General features: G+C 39.4%; 1 protein-coding gene across 3 annotated transcripts in view; it reads right to left on the bottom strand.

The window, feature by feature from the left end:
- LOC129753496 (potassium voltage-gated channel protein Shal) overlaps nt 1–16,135 on the bottom strand; it is a 784,223-nt gene that overhangs the window by 526,401 nt on the left and 241,687 nt on the right. For all 3 annotated transcript variants that reach the window (XM_055749315.1, XM_055749312.1, XM_055749313.1), the window contains one exon: nt 3,128–3,153. The gene's annotated coding sequence lies outside the window, so the exon portion shown is untranslated. The remainder of the gene's footprint in view (nt 1–3,127; nt 3,154–16,135) is intronic.

Raw genomic sequence — 16,135 nt, 5'->3', positions numbered from 1 at the left:
TACATTCCGACGTGTGTGGGTATATGGAGGTTCCGACGTTCGACGGGTTTCGATATTTCGTCACCTTCATTGACGACTACACCCACTTCATGGTCGTGTACCTGCTCAAACACAAGAGCGAGGTCTTCGAGCGATTTCAGCAATACGAGGCAATGGCTACAGCACACTTCGGTCAGAAGCTGTGCAAGCTGCGATGCGACAACGGGCGTGAATACATCAGCAACGAATTTCAAAGATTCTGTTCTGAGAGAGGAGTTCAGATGGTATTCACGGTCCCATATACTCCGCAGCAGAACGGCGTCAGCGAACGAGCCAACCGAACCCTGATGGAGAAGGCAAGGGCAATGATCCATGGCAGCAAGCAACCGAAGGCCATGTGGGGCGAAGCTGTTTTGTGTGCTGCGTACTTGACAAACCGTTCACCAACTCGAGGACTTGTGGTTAACAAGACTCCGTACGAAATGTGGTTTGGTCGGAGGCCTAAGATAAACAATCTGCGTATTTTTGGGTGCCTAGCATACGCACAGATCCCTAGAGAAAAGCGGCAGAAGCTCGATCCCAAATCGAAGCGCCTGGTATTCGTAGGTTATGCAAATAACGGATACAGGCTTTGGAATGGTGCGAGCCGTTCTATCGAAATTCATCGTAACGTGGTTTTTGACGAAACCAGCTTGATGGAACCTCAACAGAAACACGCAGATCCTCTCCCCTCATCCACCGACAAGCCAGCTGAGAACCCACCAGAGCCTGAAACCACATTCGAGCGGTTAGCCGATGTGCATGCGCCCGAAAACATACCTGAGCGATCATCCGATGTGTCAACTCTAGAACACACATCCGAGCAGCCTGTCGATCCTCCTGCTGATCCCGATCACGCTGTGGTCAACAGTGTGATTGTGGAAGACCAAGAAGAAAGCGACTACGAGAGCAGTACAGAGTTTCCAGAAGTTGACGATGATGACCAAGATTCCGTCAATCCTGAACCGGCGCTGAGACGAAGCCAGCGAACTCGAGGCGCTACCCAGCGGTACGTTGCTAACGTAGCCGCAGTCATTCATGAGGAGCTACCTCAAAACATTAGTGAGCTGAAACGCCGGGACGACTGGGACTCCTGGAAGACGGCCATCGACGAAGAAATGGCAGCCCTGAAGGAAAATAAAACTTGGGAAGCGGTTAGCTTGCCCCCAGGTCACAGAAAACCTATTTTGTCCAAATGGGTATTTACTGTCAAAGATGATGGTCGATACAAGGCTCGATTGGTCGCGAAAGGGTGTTCCCAAAGACCAGGACTAGACTACTGGGAAACCTATGCTCCGGTGGCCAAAATGGAGAGCGTTCGTACCGTCTTGGCCTTGGCAAACGAACAGTACATGATCGTTCATCAGATGGACGTCAAAACTGCATTTCTCAACGGGAATTTAGAAGAGGTTATCTTCATGCAGTTGCCAAATGACGAAATCGGCAAATCGAAGGTCGTTCGGCTGCAGAAAAGCCTGTACGGCTTGAAACAAGCGGGTCGTGCCTGGAATCAGCGATTCGACGACGAGATACGAAAACTTGGTTTCGTTCCGTTGAAGAGTGACAGCTGCGTTTACCGATCCTGCAAGCGAGGACTCATCCTTATTCTTTACGTGGATGACATCCTGATTTCCGGAAAAGATGTATCCGAGGTTATCTGGATAAAAACCGAGCTTGGAAGGCTATTCCAAATGAAGGATCTGTTGGAGGTCAAGACTTTCTTAGGAATGACCATCAAGCGAGACATCCAGAGGAGTACAATCGAGATTTCGCAATCAGGGTACGTCGAGAAGGTTCTGCAGCGATTTGGTATGGCCGATTGCAAACCCGTAGGCACACCGCTTGACACCAGCGTTCGGTGGACAAAGTTGAACGATGGCGAGGAAATCACCGAGCAGCCGTTCAAGGAGTTGATCGGTTGTTTACAATATCTGGCGACATCATCAAGACCGGATATCTGTGCTGCGGTTAGCGCACTCAGCAAATACCAGGCCAGCCCGGCGGATAGGCATTGGCAAGGCCTGAAGCGTGTTCTGCGATACCTTCGAGGTACGACCGATACGGCGTTGGTATTCCGCAGAAACGCGAACCCGGATCCACTAATTGGATATGCGGACGCGGATTTTGCGAACGATTCCGATGATCGAAGATCTGTATCGGGATATGCATACATGATCTTCGGGAATCTAATTTCGTGGTCAACGAAACGTCAGCAGACGGTCAGTCTTTCATCGACCGAAGCTGAGATTGGAGCGCTGTGCCACGCGGTAAAGGAAGGTTTGTGGTTAGCAAACTTCCTGGGTGAATTGGGTGTGGTTAGCATTCCTTTTACCTTGATGGAGGACAACATTCCATGTATCCAGTACCTGGAGGAGGCGCGGACCCATCAACGGATGAAACACTTGGATGTCAAGTACGCGTTCATCAGAGAGACCATAAGAAGCGGTCAGCTTTCTTTGCGACATGTCTCGACTGAGGATCAGCCAGCTGATGCGTTCACGAAGGCGTTACCGAGGGCAAGGCATGTGAAGCTGTTCAACATTCTCAATTTGCGAATTGAGGGGAGGTGTTGATACTTACGATTTTCGGATCCTGTTGTCCAGATTCGTCGGACGATTCCGTTGCGGAACAACTTTGCTCCTCCATTGGGAAAAACCAAAACCACATTGGTTTGTTTTGGTTTCTTTTTCTCTTTTGGTCGGTCAATTCGCATACTGAGAACAATAGCGTTTTGACAACCAATGATCATCGATGATGATGACAACAATACAAATGTTGTCATCATACACGATAAACTTAGCCAACACAACATGTGGTTCAGAGTAACCTAGCAGTGTTGGCAGTTAATTCTGAGAGGATATCTCAGAATCCAATAGAAATTAAGAACTGATTCTGAGTTTGGGAATCAGTTAGTTTTAAGCGACAAGATGATAATCGCTATAGGATTAAGTTATTGTATAAGGACTTGACGAAGGAAATAAACAATGTTTAACTCTATTCCAACACTGAAACCTGCATTTTCAACAGTTTTTAATAAATAAATGGAGTTGAAAATATATATGATTTTTCTTGCAATTCAATGACGCTAAAAATATTAATTTTCTCTTACCTTGAAATACACGGGCTCATATTTTTCTGCAAGAAAACAAAAACAAAAATTAGTAGAATTCATAATTTAAAAGATTGAAAACAAATAATTGTGTTCTTTTTCTTTTAAACTGTTTCAGAAGTATTTGAAAAGAGTGAAAGATGTACTTTTTTTTTAATATTTCTACTCGGCACTGATTTTTGAGAAAATTGGCGTCACGGTAAAAAATATGAGCAATGATATGAGCTTACGAATAATCTCAACTTAATGGACAAAATTATTACTTGTATTATGTGGTGCAAAATCTCCTTTAGAATTTAGTTAAGCATACCTCCTTGGTATTTTAAATACATCTTTTGAACAAGCATAATATCATCTGTATCATAGTTTTAGACCGTTATTAGTATGGTTTATGATGCATTTTTGATATTCATACATTGAATCCCCGATTTTATCACGCACTGATTATGTCTGCCCCTGATTTTGTCACCTTTTTTTACCCGATTTTATAACCATTTTTGATTCAATGTGAAAATACTTTTGTTTAAACCTTATTCTTTTGGGATGATTTTTAATTGATATCGCGTTAGTTGACTCTATCCTTTAGGAACATTACTATAAAGATGAAATCGATAGTGAAGATGACTTATGAATGACACAAAAGAAAGATTTCCGATTTTTTATAAAAGCGATTTTTATTCACATTTGAACAAAAATAAAGTTGTACCCGAACATCGCAACTTTTTTCATAACCCAATGGGCCAAAGGAACTTCGTTTCCGGAACAAGTTTATCTTCGAAAATTACTGCAACATTTTCCTTGATTTTTGAATTACTGTCAGACATGTTAAAATTGCGAGTCTACATACTCGCACTTTGCCATATTTGCTGATCGATTCTATTTCGTTAAACTCAAACTGCAAAGATGCTATCGGTAGGCAGAGATGCCAACTGATTTACGGAGAAGTCTGAAAGATTTTGAAAATTTTTTTGTAAAAGTCTGGTTGGCGAACTTTATAGGTGACGAGCGTTTTTTTTGGTCGCGATGCAGATGCTCATTACTTGATTATAATCATACATTCTATGCATTGTGGTAATATCAGCAGTACTCAGTGTTTTACATCCATCTTCGTAGCATTTTTCAATGTTCAATTACTCGATCATTTTTAATTTTGACTGATTTTGTAAAACAATTCATGTCCAAACTCAAAAGTCTGGAAATATCTGGTGGATGACGTTTCTTCCGGAAGTCTGGAAACTTTAAAAAAAGTCTGACGAAAGTCCAAAACAAAATCTTCAAGGTTGATATTGTGCATAAAAAAAATGCACCCTTCAACAAAATGTTCTTCAAGCTACGACCTATATCGATTTCACAAGTCATGATATGCAGTTAAAGCTTTTTCAGATTTTTTAATTTACAGTTCTGTTTAACGTACTGATCTATAGGTTCACCATCGCTTTTGAGTCAAAACTGGTTTCCTGTAATTCTTAAATCTCGACAACATGTAAAATATAACTAACCAATCCAAGAGAGTTATATTTGAAGGGCAATGCACTTTCATTTTGTGTAAATATTCCCAAAAACCTGTTTTTTTCTGTGTAAAATGGCCTATAAAAATAAACACTACATCCAAAATTAGCAAAAAAAATCCATTAATTACACTAGTTTACAGCATTTTTGAACTTAGTAAACTGAAGGTAATTTTTAATGTTAAATCGGGCGAAGAATCCGAAAAAAAAATTCAACAAAAACTCAGTAGAACCGTTTTTCAGTTATGCTCCAAATATGAAATTTTGGAAAAATAAAAAAAGTTCTTGTTCTTAGATGAAAATATCTCGGATGGCATAACAGTAATTTGAAATCCCTCTTTTGCATATTGAAGGTGAATAAATTTTCTATCGATCATCTGAACACTGTTTTTGCATATGATCAACAGTGTTGTTGATATTAGTGGCTTCATGATATAAAAAATTAACCACTTGAAATGTTTGTTTTGAATTGACATTTGAGCGCAGAAGAAAATCAGATTTTTTAAATGTTACCATCGAGTCTAAAACTCTCGCTGAAACAATTTTCTCTCAAAAAATGCGTTTTTTTATAATTTTTTCTATCATAAAGTCATTAATATCAACAACACTGTTGATCATACGCAAAAACAGTGTTCAGATGATCGATAGAAAATTTATTCACCTTCAATATGCAAAAGAGGGATTTCAAATTACTGTTATGCCGTCCGAGATATTTTCATCTAAGTACAAGAACTTTTTTTATTTTCCAAAATTTCATATTTGGAGCATAACTCAAAAACGGTTCTACTGAGATTTTGTTGAATTTCATTTTCGGATTCAGCGCCCGATTTTACTGAAAAAATATTGTTCATTCAATCAAGTTCACGATTTTTTTAAATTTTGTAAACGAGTGTTATCAATGTAAACTTAGAACTAAATTCCACAAGGACATATTGATTGGTTTTTGTCTGTTTATGATATGGGTTAGTTCTATCCTCCATCACGTTGATAGGCTTTTTGATGAAAATCATCTAGCACGTAGCTACTTTTTCGACTTTACATACATAATAAGAAAAAATAGATTTTATATGAGACAAGTTTAGGAATTCTGAACTTGTTTATTCTTGAAAACATCAATGATTTTGAGAATTGGACGAATGGAGACGTATAAGGTGACCTGTAGACTATTTATTTTGGTCGATAAATTGGATTTTTTGTCTGCACCAGTACTTTTGGTGTGAAAATATAAATAACGATAAAAAACGAACACTAAATGAAAATTAATTCTTCGGCACCAGGAACAGTTTGCCCGATAATAGTACAAAATTACTCTAACAAAAAGTTAGATGCATATGCTACGGCTTTATCCCACCATTTGGTTAAACAGTGTATTCGAACTTATTGAACACCCTGTACAGAGCAATTATCAAGCAACATTATAGCTTTCGGAGGAAAATACATTTCAGCTGCAAATTTGCGTACTGCTGGTACTAAGTTTTGACGGAACTGTAGAGTTTGGATGTAGGTACTTGGTTCTATATTAGCTCTCTATTTGCCCTGCTATTAGACCGTGAGAGAATCAGATAGTAAGAGAGCGTCGGGGAAATCAAGTAGCTCTGGAAGCGACTTGGCATTAAGTGTTAGTTGCTAACGAATCTCGATGTAGGACAGTGATAAATCCTTCCATAGCCACGTGAAGATCGTTGGATGGTTTTAGATTGTTCCCGCGGATTCTACAGGAACTAGCTTTGGAAAATCGCTCGAGCCATCCAGACATTTTTAAGACGCAAAATATGTCATGTGGTTTCCTGTTACATTACTACAAGGCATAAACGTTTTAAATGACGCAGTTTTCATGTTTTCTGATTGATTCCATTAGGATTATTAAAAAAACAAATACTTTTGCAAAATTACTCGATTTTTTCACTGTTCCAATTTGTCACCCTGAAATGCACTATGGGGGTGAAAAAATAGTGAATTCACTATATTTTCGATTTCGATTTTGGTTTTAAAATTCAGGGTCTGATTCAAATTTTTGTTCTTATTTGCATTTTTAATGCAATTCCCTTGCACAACCAATTTACCAGAAAATTATTTACAGTATTTCAAACCTGAAATTTATTCACCGGATTTAAATTTGGAAAATCATGTCATTGTTTTTTGAAAATTCTCACATGAAATTTCCTTAAAAAAGTCCCAACTTTTTATTCATGTGCTTATCAGATAAAACCATTTCGTTTATTGTAATGAGTCACATCAATACCATCAACATTGATGTTAGTCAAAACGATCCGGAGTGATGAAAATATTTTAATGCATCCATTATACATCATTCGAGTACCAGTTTGGGGCTGCCTTGAAACGCACCCCAAGTAAACATACAAAATCATCAAAGGACATAATTAAGCAAGTTGCCACCCGAAGTAACGCCCTACTTGAATTTCAAAGAAACCTGTTCAATAAAGTCCAACACTTTCTGGCTCGTGCAAAGGGCAGTCAGTAGCCTAAGAATAAAACAACAAACCCAGTCAGTGTGCCCGGTTATCGGTAGCAACAGCAGCCCAGAGCCAGAGGCAGGCAACCCATATTGTTGACTTAGTGTTTGTGGAAGGTGAACGGCACACAGGAACCGAATGAAGGAATCCAGTTGTGGGTGAGGGGAACCCATAAAACTTCGTGACGAGTAATTCCAGGCACTGCTCTTCAATGACTTCGGCATCTTGGAGCCACTCCGCTCCATCTCGACGCTGCTGGTCGTCCGTCCTCGGCGTCGTCTAGGCTTTTGTACTCCGATCGTAAAAACATACCCATATAAAATGTCCATATCGTATATACACATTGGACATGTCGGCTCAGGAACCAGTAGTAAGCTCTCATAGATTTAATTTTTCAGGCTCTGGCCATATATGTTACTGCCTATTGGACTGTTATCATCTGGATCGGGTTTGGATGGAAAAATCCTAATCAGAGGAGCTTCATCCCGCCCACTCATCCTTTTTTTTAAACTAACGTACATAATCTATATCTATGTTGGTGTCGTTTATTTGTACGTGATTACTGGGGTTGATAAGTTCGGTAATAGGTTTAAAAAAAGCTTCAACCATGTTTGGTGTTGAAAAATGACTTATTATTGGTTTACTGAGTTTACTTAAGGACCAAAAGCGGAGGAGAGGGAAAAAATAAGAACACCAGATTTTGCACCTTATACATGTGGAACTACTAAGTTGATTTGAATCAACTTTACACCATGAAATTACTTAAAGTCTTAAGATTTTTTTGTTTGTGGTTTATTTGTTGTTAGCATTTGAAACTAGTTATCGAATTGTGAAGGTAGCTTTGTTTGAGGAATGATATTTCTTTTATCTTCTATATATGTAAAAATAAATGTTAGTCTGTTCCCTATAGACTCGAAAACCATCAATGTGAAATTTGGTATGCAAGAGTTTTTGGGGTCGGAGATGATTTCACTTTCTTCCGCAACACTATACTTTGTAAATCAACGTTTTACACCTCATGCTCATCTGACTTTCATTTACGATTTTTGTAAATTGTTATGATTTTTTCCATCATCTACGCTTCAAAATATGCTGTATTCCAGAGGTATCAGCAACAAATATTTTGAGCATCATGAGGCTTGCTCATATTAAATAACGGAAGGCATTCGTGTCCCCGTCAAGAAATATGAGCGAGGGCGGAGGCAACTTTGGATGATGGGATGATGAAGATGATAGCTACGAGAATGAGGTGCATTTAGAGGATTCAGATGAGCAGGTCCCTAAAATGTAGACCATTCTCGGATGATAGTGAGCTCTTCAGTTCTTCAGTTTTTCAGGCGAGGTGGAACTCCATGACCAGCATTAGTAAGGTGAGACCAGCAAAGTGGCTAACCAAAAGGCTGCCAATGAAATTATTGTCAGCAATTTCATTAATCTAGAATATGTACCATTTTTATTCCGTCTCGAAACGTGGAGATCGAGGGCATGATAACGGGAATGAGTCTGCGATGAGACTACGTCAAATCCAACGGCATTGAGCACACAAGCTCTGGACGTTTCCATGACAGATGTTCAGCTTTTCGGGGCTAAGCACAGCATTCAAAAACGCACCAGGGATATTAGCAGATGTATAATTTCGATACGTAGGTCTATTTTCAGGAAAGCGGATCAAAATTTTTTGTTGAGACTTAAGGTTTTCGGAACGCAATCCATATTCTAATCAGCAGAGGAAATCTGCTGACCCGTCGGTGAAACCAAAACAGTTTGTTTTGGTTCCGCATGCTCTGAGTCAATTCGCAATTGAAACAATAGCGGTGATGATTGATGAATAACAGGTCATGGGCCAAGATAGTCTGGATATTGGAAGAAAGTTAGTTCGAGAGGGGTACTCTCAGTATACAACGAACTTGCGGTTAGCAAGTGGAGCAGCCAGCAGCCTGCAGGGCAACCCGGAAGAGGATCACGAGCCAGAGGACCACTGGAGAGAGCCAGCCAGCAGCCGGATCCCAAGCGCAGATACCAGCCAGCGAGATGTCCCAGGCCAGCCAGGAGGTTCCGCCAGAGGTCGAGTCCGGGGACATTCGTGAACCGAGAGGGTTACTCTCGATGCCGTCACGAGCCACGCTGTGGTTAGCAAGCGTGAGCTCACGACCGACAGCCGGGAGGAGTCCCATTATCCGCAACCGAGATGGTTCAGCGCGAAGGTCGGTAGGTCCGCCCAGGAACAATTGGGTGGAGCTGATAGCCGAGAGGAAAACTCTCGTGCTTTGGATGTGCGCTGCGGTCAGCATTAAGGAGCTGATCCAAGCACAGACGACATCGAGCACAGAGGATCGCCAGCTCCAGGTCAGCCAGAAGGTGCCACTGGAGTTCCAGGCCTGGAAGTTGAGTTCCGAGAAGGTTACTCTCGATGCCGACAAGAGTCGTGCTGCCGCTAGCAGCATGGTTTCATTTCCGACGGCCGGGAGTAGGACTCTTGGGATCTTCAATCAGGATTGGTTAGGGCCGAATGCTCCAGATGGAGGATTAGCCAGGGTCGAAGGATGTAAAAAGCTGCTTGGCGAGAGGGTTGCTCTCGTGATGTGGAGCTACGCTGCGATCAGTGCGCGTAAGGTCATCCAAGCTTACAGAACGATTTTTCTGTGGCTTTGGAGGAGATGTTTTGGGCAAAGGTTAGTTGCTAGATACTTCAGCATTGCATTGAATCCAAATGGGTTGCATGTAGCTAAACGTTGCCCTCCGGTTTTGTGAAGCGCTCGAAGCGTTGAAGCAATGGAGCGAAAAGCCATGAAGCTGCAAGTCGAGAGGATTATTCTCGTGCTTAGTAGCTGCGCAGCGGTTAACATGCGCAAGCTTGTTTTCGGCGGATGGATGATATTCCGGGTGCTTTGGAGGAGGTGGTTTGGGCGACGGTTTGTCGCCAGTGATTTCAACCACTCCTTGATTTCTGAGGCATCATGGACGGGTGCTGCCGGACAAAGTCTTGCTTATTCTCGGAGCCACCGAGAGAGAACTTTGTTAGCTACAGGAGGTTGCTTTTCTGGGGTTTCCAGAAAGCAATATGAACGAAACTCTATTCGTTCGTGTGCTGAGGTTATCAGCCACCGGGATCAACGAATTATCGATTCCGGTGCCAGTCAGCGTATGGTGCGAGACGAAAACGACTGCGAGAGTAGCGATGACGAAGATGACGATGATGATCAAGATTCCATCAATCTCGAACCGGTTAGCGTTTAGTTTAACGCAGGTTACAGGAAACCCATTCTGTTTCTGACACGACTGTTCGATGACCGCAAGCCGTTCAACGATCTGATCTGTTGTTTATCTTGGAGATCGAACATCAGTGCTGCGGTTTGCGCACTTAACAAATACCAGGCAAGCCCAGCGGATAGGCATTGGCCAGGCCTGAAGCGTGTTCTGCGATACCTTCGACGTATGACAGATATGGCATTGGTATACCGCAGAAACACGAACTCGGATAGACATCGGGAATCTAGCTTCATGGTCAGACGGTCAGTCTGTCGTCGACCGAAGCTGAGATAGGAGCCCTTTGCCATGGAGTCAAGGAAGGTTTGTGGTTAACAAACTTCCTAGGTGAATTGGGTGTGGTTAGCACTCCTTTCACGCTAAAGGAAGACAACATTCCTTGCATCTAGTACCTGGAGGAGACGTGGACCCATCAGCGGATGAAGCATCTGGACGTGAAGTATGCATTCATCAGAGAGATCGTAAGAAGCGATCAGCTATCTTTGCGTCACATCTCCACTGAGGATCTACCAGCTTATGCGTTCACGAAGGCGTTATCAAGGGCGAGGTAAGCGAAGCTGTTCAGCATTTTCGATTTACGAAAACTATATCTGAACCAATCACATTCGGAGAAGAAAATAAATATTTCAATAAACAAAAGTATAAAAATATGTGTAAATGAGCAGTCACCCGTTTTCTATACATTCACTATTTCTCTGGTAGGTTTTCTTAAGTTTTTGAGAAAATAATGATAAGTAGTTTCAGTTTTATAGAAACTGTATTTTTGAATATTTTTTCAAAGCGGTTAATGGAGACTTGATCCTTTATTAACACGTTTCTCGCCAAGAGTGGGTGATGCAAAATACGTCTTAATTTGAAAAGTCAAAACACCAATTTGGAGATATATCTTTTATTCAAAATTATCTCAGATTGTAACCGTATTCTTCTCAGTTCTCTAGCCGAAATTTGGAGCCGAAGCAATGCTTCCTGTTGATGATTTGGTCTTCTAAACTTGGACACAAAAGTGGGCGACGCTCGGCGACGAACGTGTTAAAGGAGACTTGATCCTTTGATCAGGGTGCCCCAAGTTTTGGCAAATATCATGCAAAATCTAAAGATCAAAGTTCCATCGACTTTTTTGGTCATTTTAGATTTCATTTCCCAGTTTATAAGTGTCAGACACAAAGAATTCTAAAAGTTTTTCTACTACCCTGTAGTAATTGCAGACTTTAAGCGCAATTTTCTCAATTTTAGATAAAAGCACTTGTATGAGTCCTTTTTATTAGGAAATTATAAGATAAATATTGGTCATTGGATATATATTAATATCTCCGTACTTAGCTATGATCAACATCCATTCAGTAGAAAAATATTTTATTTTTGGACTCGAGGGATCAACCCATAACATACATTTTGGAAAACTTTTTCTTAAACAATATTTAGAGTTTAATATTACTTTGAAAATATATTATACTCAAACGATTTACATATTGGAATAAATATGTTTATCATAATTTCTTTATGTGGAGAACATTTTTAAGTGATAAAAAATATCTACAAATCGCATTTTCTTGAATTTTTCAAACAAAATTCAATAACTTGGCAATGTTTTCTAGAACATTTGATATTTTTAAGACATTCCGGTTTCCAGATATAGCGAAGGAATCAAGTATCTTCAGGGATCAAGTATTCTCACTCTCTCGTACTGTATGCAAGTTTTCAGCAGATTTACCAGGTTCTTTTGATACTTATCATATTTTTCAAGTGTCTAACATCCCACTTTAGTCATCCATCAAATTAGTCTAAACTATTTACTCTTTTCAAACAACGCGTAAGCTTAAGGTGCTTGTCATGCCCTTATTCCCTCTATTATTTATGTTTGCATCAAACATAGTAAGGGATGCCATTTTATGAATAAATATCGTTCAGACGATTTTTAATTAAGTAACTATTGAGTTCATCTATCCTGACTGAAGGATTATACTCAGAGCTTTCATCAAATGTATCAGTAATAAAAAAAGCATAAATATTATATGGCCTATTTTTTCTAAACAGTGGCATTAAACCTCCCTGAGAAAGGCATTGAATATCTGTTCATTTATACCTTTAGCTAAAGCTTCAGCTTATCGAATTTTTGATTATCAACTAAATTATTACAAAAGCTATATCCATCTTTGTTTAGAAATTCTGCTCGTACGATTTCAAAGTTCAATAGATTACAAAAAAAATCTTTCCAAATTTTGGTTGAATTTACCTTCAAACTGTACTGATTAGATATTTTGATTTATCAGCCATTTCGACATACGGCTGTAGGCGCATATTACCGGATATGCACATTTATAAACACTTTCACCTATCTTAACGCAAGATTTTCTCAGCAAAACTATGTTCACTGGAAACTAAATTTTGTAACGATTCTTGTGAAGTATTAAGGCCGGAACAATTAAATTAAATTAAATTCTTCTTTTGTCACCCCATTTCCAAGAATCCCTAAGGGGAGAATAAATAAAAATAAATTTTTTCTATTTAAAAATTTGATTGATTCTCCGAAAATTTATTCAGCTGAAAGAGCGATAGTCAAACTGCAAAATATTTGTATAATCCCTCTCTCGTGATGTTTAAACTTCAAGTGAAAGAAGAAAGAATATAAATTTTGTTCCGGCGTCATTTAGGTGAACTAAAAAAAAAATCTAGAACCTTAAAGAATTACAACAAGCATTAAAAACAGGAAGTTTATCTCAGATTGCTTGAAAATAAGAACAAATAGGTACAATATTGATTTTCAGTCGAAAGAATTGGCTAACTCTCTCCGAACCATAGGCTATATGCCTTTTTATTTTTGTTTTGCATTCCAAGCTACTTTTTTTTAAGAATGCCCATTATTTTTGAAACAGTTCGAATGTTTTTTTTCGATCGGAAAACAACAATCTTGGAAAATAAATTTCGGTATATATCTAAAAAATAACACAGAATTATGTTGATATTCTCAAGAATTACAGAAATGTAACAAAACATCACTTTCGCTACTTATGCTATTTGATTCTTTTTAGAATTTCTTACATTTTTTTCACTTTTATGTTATTTCTCATGGTCATAATTTTTATATTATGTGTTGAACCTTCAAAAGTCTAATAATTTATTGTAAAATATTTATCATTTTATCTATAATCCATACCAGCATATCTATTTGGTTTTAAACTCTATAAGCTTATAAAGAAAACTGAATTTAAAATATACCCTTTCAAAGCTTTATGCAATCCCTTGAGTAATTATTCTGTTTAGAATATTTTATGTAATCCTGTGCCTCGAACAAGATAATCAACTGTGAAAGTTCCTGAAATTCGAACTTTTCTACCCTATCCGAGCAGAATCTCTCTCACGAAAGCCTTGAAACTGCGTGGAAACAAAGCTCTTGACATAACCTCTCGACTCTGTGTCGACTTGACATTCCGTTGAAGGGCTTCTCGAACTTTTTCTTCTCTCTGCCATCGCTTCTGAACAACTCACTATTCACAAAGTTATCAGTTTTCTTTCAGGCCAGAAAGCAAAAGTCTCCATAGTTTCGGTGCTGGAAAAAGGCCGAGAAAAGCTGCTCCTTAACCCTCCCGCCCCCAAAAACAACAAACTCAACCAGCTAGGGGCAGATTTGTTCTTGCTGCTCCACTCTCTCCCGAGAGCTAATCTAATTAAACATTCTTGCGTTTGCCCCCGCGCGCCAGCTCTGGAAATAGAAAATGTTTATAAACGTCTTTTCCTCTCGGGAAAAACCTAATTTTTCCTTTCGTTGCTGGAAAACTCATGTCGGTTGACTTTGCTCTGATTCTCTTGTAGTGGATGGCGATGTAGGTACTCGGCTTCTATCTTCTGCTGGATGAAAAAGTAAACCTTGGAGGCTTAAGCTGAATGAAAATGGAACGCTCGCAAAAACCATTCAAAGAGACGGGGCAAAAAAGAACTACAACGTTTGGTTTAAGAGAAAGCAACATTTTCATTGCTCGGTGAGTAGTATAAGTAATTAGTGTGCTTGATAGTTCAGTGGGATTTTTTCCTCTCTATGCCACAGGTATGATAGGATTTTTTCTAAGAACTAGAAAAAAAGGAAATATACGACCGAAGGAAATGTTGTAATTGTGGAAGATTGAAATGATAAAAAATTAAATCCATTAATTTAAAAAAAAATCTAAATTTAAGCTTTCAAGCTACAAATTTAGTTCTGACAAAAAGAAAATCATGAATTAAACATACCAAAACAGGTAAAGAGCGGCATTTAAAAAAGACCTCACAGGTTGCAGCTACGCAGGCGATAAAATGCTCCCATCCACTTAATAAAGCCATTAATAATCAATTTCCTGACGTCGACGAGCTGAGCGAACATCCAGAGCCAGGATCAATTTGTGAAACAGCTTTTCGATGCTAAAAGTCTCACGAACCGTCAATCAGCTGTGAGTTTTATTTAGCTGTTCTGCACTCTGTTTAGATTTGGATTCGATTTGAATATACAACGGACAGAAAAAAAAAAATCAGTTTACGTTCTGATGAATCATCTATCGCGTTTCGAAGCAAATTTCAATTCCATTACGTTCATGGGATTGGCTCTTCTTTTTTTTGGTTCAACCTTTATAGATTCACGCACGCAGTTTTCCCGACTGGTGTTGCTGTTTTTGCCGTCTTTATTTTATTTTTATTATTTTTCTTATTTTGTGGAAGACACACGCCACAGTGATAAATATCACGAGTGGCTGTAAATGTGCCAACGCATTAAATATTTGTGCTTCCTTTCACTCAGAATCCGCTCGATCGACGATTTGCCATCAGTTTTACGGCGATTTTGGGGCGCACGTTTCCGATCAAAATCGCCTATTTATTACTTACGGCTTTAGGGGTTTGGTTTTTGAAGCTTTTTTCATCTATATCACTCGCAACAACCTGCCTGCGGCTCGCTGATAATGTATGTAGGTTGGTTTGAAGATTTGATTTATAGGTGGACGATGTTAATGACTTTTTCCTCGGTGGACGTACCTTATCTGATTCGTTCGTTCTGTTTCGATGTTTTATAGCTTTGATATACAAGAGACATTTTGAAAAATTAACAGTAATTGGATGACAGAGTTTTGTCAAATCAAATTTTTGAAATTGTTTTAACCAGATTTTTATTCATGCTGCATATTGCTCAACATTCAATTTACATCAACATGTGGCAGCTAAGAACGAGCGCTTGCAAATTGTGATAGACGTGCGAGAAAATTTGATAAATTTACCAATTTGAACGAACCTCTGCCACGAGATACTTCGAAATCCGAGTCAATCGTAAAGAACCGTGCCGCAGCCAGTCAGCAACATGGAGGAGAGAGCTAAATCCTACACAAAATGTCCCGCGCTCACGTGACATCCTCATGGGAAGCAATCAAAAGCAGAAGAAAAGTGAAAAGCAAAACCCTCGCACTCGAGTGACAACGAAGAGTTTTATTCGCTTTTCCGCTGGCTTTTGCAAGTTGGTTGGAAAAAGTTACACTTTACAGCAGTACATTAGCGAAGACTTGCAGCAAGAAAGATTTATAACACTCTTAACCATGTGGCGATGGCAATGGCTTCAGATTTGCAGAATTCAACTTTGTTTGCGCTTTAGGTTAAGCTTCAGTTGAGAAAATATTTTGCAAGAGCTAGAGGTCTAGAAAGTTAAATCAAAAGGAGTTTCAAAGAGTGAAGGCATCAAAATGATTGCCTTCACAAAGAAGATTGGATAAAAATTCTGTCTGAAGAATGCTATTTGACTCCATGTA

This window comes from Uranotaenia lowii, chromosome 3, assembly GCF_029784155.1.
Source record: "Uranotaenia lowii strain MFRU-FL chromosome 3, ASM2978415v1, whole genome shotgun sequence".
Classification (NCBI taxonomy): domain Eukaryota; kingdom Metazoa; phylum Arthropoda; class Insecta; order Diptera; family Culicidae; genus Uranotaenia; species Uranotaenia lowii.
The sequence above is the reverse complement of the archived record's forward strand: the minus strand, read 5'-3'. Positions and strand labels throughout refer to the sequence as shown.